Raw genomic sequence first — 6776 nt, forward strand, 5'->3', positions numbered from 1 at the left:
CTCAATTCTCACTGGTATCTGCTAGACAACAAGTACCAAAACATGATTAGTTCATAGATTTCACATGTAAAATTCATTTTATACAACCCCACCTCCATCTTGCCTGTTCATAATTCTGAGAAATTCTTGATTGTTTATGTTTTGTGTGTGGGTGTGTGTGTGTGTGTGTGTGTGTGTGTGTGTGTGTGTGTGTGTGTGTGTGTGTGTGTGTGTGTGCGTGCTTGTGTGTGTGCCTGCGTATGTGCCTGTGCATGCAAGTGTACATATGTCTACTGTGTGAGTATGTGTCATACGTATGATTACTGTGAATGTATGTGTGTGTGTGTGTTTGTGTATGTGTTTGTGCACATGTGTGCACATGAAATGGGTTAACATGACCCCTGGAGGCAAACATACGGAAAAAAATGGTCATCCTAGGCCCTACAGTTCTCAAGATATTCACAGAGAACTGTGTCTGCCCTACCCTCCTTCGGGGGTCCAGTCCAGCGGGGGCTACAGATCAAAACGAAAAATGACGGTTCCATGCTATCCATGTGGGGGTACATGCCCACCAAGTTTTGTGTTCCCCGGTCTTTCTGTATGCATCAACATGTTACCCAGGATGGATCCTGCAAGCCCCTCTTATCGCACATGACATGAAAACATACAGGCATGTGTATACATTTGACAAAAGTGGACTGCTCCCACTTGGACAAATCATCCAAAATAACTTGACACACAAATTTACTTAGCTCTGTCACCAAACGACTATGGTCCTCTTGAATCTATGTATCAGTGTACAGAACAAATCAACACCTGGATGTCTCAAAATTCTCTTCAGCTGAACAAAGAAAAAACTGAAGTAATTATATTTGGTAAAAAGGAAAAAAGACTTAGGGTTGCCACTCTCCTTGACACAAAAGGGTTGAAGGCAAAGGATACAGTTAAAAATCTTGGTGTGTTCATTGACAGTGATCTAAATTTCAACAGCCACATGAAAGCGATAACTAAATCAGCTTTTTACTTAGAAAAACATGATAAACATGCATTTATCTCCAGCAGGGTTGATTACTGCAATGGACTGTTCACAGGCCTTCCTAAAAAGACTATTAAACAGCTTCAGGTGATACAAAATGCAGCAGCTAGGATTCTAACAAAAACTAAAAGAACTGACCACATTACTCCAATTCTTAAGTCCTTGCACTGGCTTCCAGTAAGTCACTGAATTGACTTTAAAGAACTATTGCTTGTTTATAAATCAGTAAATGGAGCAGGACCTAAATACCTGTCAGACATGCTTCAGCAGTACACACCTTCTCGTCCTCTCAGGTCCCAGGTGAAAAACCTGCTAGTAAAACCTACTGTTAGAACTAAACATGGTGAAGCAGCTTTTAGCTGCTATGCGGCTCAGCTGTGGAACCAACTTTCGGATGACATCAAAAAGGCCCCAACTGTAGCCAGTTTTAAATCTAGACTTAAGACCAAACTGTTCTCAGATGCTTTCTGCTAACTGTGCCGCGTTACAAATTCTGCATGCCTTGATGATTATTCTACTTTGTCTTTTATTACTTTTTTACTACTTTTGCCTTTGTTTTTGCTTACTAATTATTCTTTATTTTTAAATTATTTTACCTTGTGTTTTATGTTTTATTTTTATTATGATCTTTACCTTTTAACTATTCTTTGACTATATTGCCCTTCTATGCTTTTACTTGTTAGTATTGTTTGGTTTTGTCTATGTAAAGCACATTGAATGACCTCTGTGTTTTGTGTTCTTTGCTCAGTTTGCTGTACAAGATATTGGTATCATAATGTGATTGTTTAGACATCAACAGATGTTTTTATTACTGGCAATAAGATAAACAAGGCGATAAGGCAATACATTGATAATTAATGACAGTGACCTGCAGAGTGCACTGTTTGCTGTCTCATCTGATGCCAGGGTGAAAAGCTTCATTTTCTGCATGTACAATTGGTGTCTTACTGTGTTGTCTAGTACATAGTCTATGGCCCATTTCTCATTGGGACATTTACAGCTGAGGATGGCACTCTTAGTTCGGGAATGGTTTGTTAATACAGGAGGCAAACGTATCCTTCGACACTCTCCAATAGAAAGAACACCCTGATGCCAAAACAAGTTTTGCAACCACAAGAATGATGTACATGACAAATTGTCATCATACCTAACCTTTGTCATAGCTGATACATGTGTGTAGCCTATATTTCATGTTTTTTTCATACTTTCCGAAAACTATTACATAAGCCCACATACACGTACATTCAATGTTTTACTGACACTATAGTAAAATATTATTCACATGAAAAATATGATATACTGACAGGTTGCAACTGCTGCATGGACATAAGAGTGGCACTGCTCTTCCCAAGACCATGTATTGCTAAGCCAGGATCAATGCTCACTCTTGGTTTGGAATCACACCTTGCAATTGCATCGCGACGGGCACTAACTTTGAAATCATTGGTCCAGCTTTAATCACATTGATCAGAGATACTTCGCCTATACTTTACAAACTGACAATAAACTGCATCAACAGTCAGGAAACAATGTATGTGGGGCTACCTTTGCTGTAAATAAATATCTTTATCACAAGCAGTCAAGCAAATGTCAAGCAAATATTTAATAGCCTTTTAATAACCTACACACTCATTTTACAGTTGCATGTGGCTAAGAGACATTGACAGATGTAGGTTCATCACTGTCACAACAGAACTTCCTCAATGCTGTATCATTCTGTCCACATTAACTGGTGTACTCACCTCAACACCATGGCATAAGAAATACGCCAAAAAATTATGTTGCTTTATCTGACCCTAAGACCTCTTTCGACATATCCACCAAACATTTTGTCACCAAAGCAACCTGTCCAACACATCAAACAGTCTGATGAGTAAAAGCTTTTTACTACAAGGTCATATTATAGAATTGCATTGCATTTATAATGCAAAAATGTGTATGGGTCTTACAGTTATAAACTAAAAGTAAACTTTAAACTCCATAGCAGCTTCAAAATCAACTTAGTGGACTGTCTTCTTCAACCTTAGCATGCCACTGCATCGTGTGAAGATCCCATGACGGGTCCATAAGAGGCTAAAGCCAGAGGGGATTTTGTTCGGCTTTGCCCGGTGCGTTCACCAACAAGCGAGCAACACTCATCTATTTGCTGTTGATGCAGCTCTGTCCACCTGAGGGGCTGCTGAGGGCCTTCCTGTGTTTTCACAGATGCCACAATAGATGGAGGGGATGAGGACCACACAGTTCTGAAAATCCTTTCATTTCGCTATATGATGCGCTTGCAGGGAGTTGGCTTGAGGGGTATAAGGATGGGCTTTACATCGTTTGTCTCTGCATTCTAGCAGACAAAGCTATGTTGATAATAATGCACTTACTCATTTCATGCGTATGGCTTTCTGAAATGTCTCTTGCAAGCAAATATGACTAGAGCATTCTCTGATTTAGATTCTGATAACTTTTTTAGGCGCTTCTTGTAGTGATGTCAAAGACCACTTTTCCTCAATTTCGGATTAAAATTCCAATTCAGTTTTGCTTTCTGGGCAGTCATTGTATTCGTGAGTGTCAGTAATGGTGTTTCTCTCATCGTTGTGTCCATCTTTGTTTGGACACTGACAGATGTTAATACCCCATGCCAGCTGAAAAGGTGAATGACCGTGCCTCTCTGCAGGAGCCTGCCCGCACCCTGAAGTACTGGCTGCAGGCAATCGTGCAGTCCATCCCTGCACCCCAGCTCCCTGTTTTAAAAGCGGATAATCCTTTAAAGGTGCCATGTGTAAGAATTGAGGTAAAAATATCCAAAAAATGAGCTACACACATCAAACGAATGAGAAGAAATAAGGGTGATGTAGTCATTTAAAAAATGACAAGGTATAGTGCTGCAGAGATATCAACCTGAATTAGCATGCTAAATTACTAGCCACAGCCCGACAGGTGTCATAATACCAGTTTCGGCCATGGGAGGCGGTATGTGGGCAACATAACCGCCAGCCAAACTGCAATACACGTTTCTCGGTTGTTACTCTAGGGTAGACCAACTCACTTTCTGGAGGTATACTGCCCCCATCTTTTATGGAATGTGGAGTATGAATTGATTTTTTTGGCGGACATTACACTTGGCACCTTTAATGGGTTTTGGAGGGAGGTGATGTTGCGTTTGAAGTCACTCCAATAACAATGCAAAGTCACATTCTGTCCCCACATGTACTGTACAGTTGACTGAAGTAATAAGATGTCATCTATCAGAATACAACATACAACCATATAATGGAATGCCGTCAAAGCTGGGTTCATCATATTTATGCTTCTGCTTCTGTGTGGCAATCTCAACAAATCAATCAGGATGAAAAGGTTATACCGTGTCATGGCATGATGGCCTGAATGGCCTTGTACATGCATTATCCATATGGTACATGATAAGTCTCTCTGAGCCGTATTTTCATAATTTCCCCAAGCACTTAAGTTAGCTAAACATTTTTACTTCTTAATGTCTGAGGCTTACACCACAGGAAACAAGACATCTGTAATAACACACTGCAGGCCCATGTTTTCTCACACAGGTTATTGTGTTATTTTATGAATCTTTTGTAAGCTGTGGTAAGATACATATTTTCTTCCCATGACCCTTTTCATGTGTGCCAATAACTGTCATTATACGGTAGTATTGCGCTTTCCTCCTTAACACAATGCTGAGTCATATGGCATTGCATTTTTAAGGGTTCAATGTCAGATAGGGAGCTCATGCTGCTTTATGCCTTCCAGTTCCTCAGACCTGGTACAACCCCTGAGGCCACTCAGATTGAAAACAAAGCATGTTTCTGTGATCCACAGATACCAAGAACAATTTATGGCTTTGGTATGTGGGGGGCACGGGGGTTGGGGAGGGGTAGAGAATCCATTAGAGTATAACCAGCTAGAATGAATGATTCCCTCCCATAATGCACTGCAGAGTCAGAGAGGGTGTTTGCTTCCTAACGCTGAAGGAGTGTGCATGATTGGTCACCTGTGTGGACGCAATGGCTGCGGCGCCCTCCTCTGCCTCCTCTGTGCTGCGCTCTGCTTCCTCCTTCCTCAGCTCGTGCCCAGAACACAAATGCAGCCTCACGCAGACCTTTTGTGTGACCCCTCGCTGTAATCTGAGAGGGCAATGGGACAAGAGGAAATACCTTTCGGATGCAGGCGAGGTACCCGCCGAAGGCCCTTCTCAAGGGGCCAGCAGGGGACAAAAGCGGCTCTGTGCGCAGGGAGAGCCGGCCGTGACCAGGGCATCTCCTGTGTCCCCGCGGCGTGTTGCTCGCTCAGCCACTTAACACACAGGTGCTGAGAGGCTCCGTCTGGGTGCTTTGCTTCAGCCCTCCTGCATTTCCCAGGTGCCATACGATACGGAAATGGCTTATTAGAAAATCATGCAGCACCCCTGGTACAGATCCAGGAAGAGGGAAGTCTTGGATCAGTATGTCATGATTTACTGAAATTGTGATGCCTAAGTGAGTATGATATACACAGGGAATGGGACAGTCAATTCTATATAGAATAAACAGTATATATTTTGAGTAATGATTAGCCAGTGCAACAAGTTTTATTTTATGAAACATTAGTAGGCCTAATTGTCTATGCTATAATGTCTCTTCATGTAACATTTTTGGCAGGCAATCATGGGATAAAGAACGAGGCATTTTGTGAAGACTTTGCAAAAAGCCTCCCCAGAGATAGCCTTGGAATTCTAAACCACCCTGAGAAATCTTGGCGTACACAGTGGTGCTACAATAATAAATTGACACAGAGCTGTTAAAGAGTGAAATTTGGTTTCCACGAGATCATATTGAGTGTAGAAATATCGTCAAGGTTGTCTTGGCATAGACTTACATTGTCAGTCTCTTCTGTGACCAAAGTATGACCCTTTATACTTGAATGTCAGGCCTTTGTTACAGTAGAGATGGCACAATGATATTTTTGAAAACGGAGTGGATGAAATGTCCGTCTATGAAAATATGTGTAAGCCGAAGCCTCATGATCCATTCATCCGGATATCAGGAACCACCCCCGTGATTACATTGTTTTTCCAACTGCGAGTGATCATGTGCTTAGCCGTCGGAATGTATGAAAACATGGATGCCACAACAAAGGTTAAAGCATATACGGTCACTAATCTTAAATAAACAACCGTATTTGCTTAAGATATGGTGTAAGATGCTTGTGAAAGAAGGATGTGCAATAATTTTCAAGTGACAAAAACAGCAAATTCCCAAGTTCACATTATAATAGTTGGACATGAAAGTCCATATGGACTACAAATGAAGGTCAATGTGATGACCAGCCTCCAACTGGGCAACTCTGGGAGCAAAATCTTCCCACCTCTTATTCTCACAAAGTGACGTGAATGATGATGTTTTCACTGGGAAAAATGTTTTTCCCATGCGCATGAACACACCATCATTTCTCATATCGGTCTCTCCTTCATTTCTCTATCCTCCTATCGCTCCTTCCTTCTTTCCTTCACAAAAACTAGATGTACCGCAGAGCGGTACAAAATATGACCGTTGCCCAGTCCATCACATTTTTTCCACAAAAATAAGTCACGCTTGTCAAATTGTGTTCATTTCCTACTTTGTTCCTGCTTAGCTTCAGTAATTCAGCAAAGTCAGGGTATCTGGCAGGCTGCTGGCTAAAAACAAAAGGTGAAAGGCATATATGATTCTAACTGTCTCACTGAATTGCATTATGCACACTCAATTCTCACTGGTATCTGCTAGACAACAAGTACCAA

The sequence above is a fragment of the Alosa alosa genome, chromosome 3 (assembly GCF_017589495.1).
Source record: "Alosa alosa isolate M-15738 ecotype Scorff River chromosome 3, AALO_Geno_1.1, whole genome shotgun sequence".
Classification (NCBI taxonomy): domain Eukaryota; kingdom Metazoa; phylum Chordata; class Actinopteri; order Clupeiformes; family Clupeidae; genus Alosa; species Alosa alosa.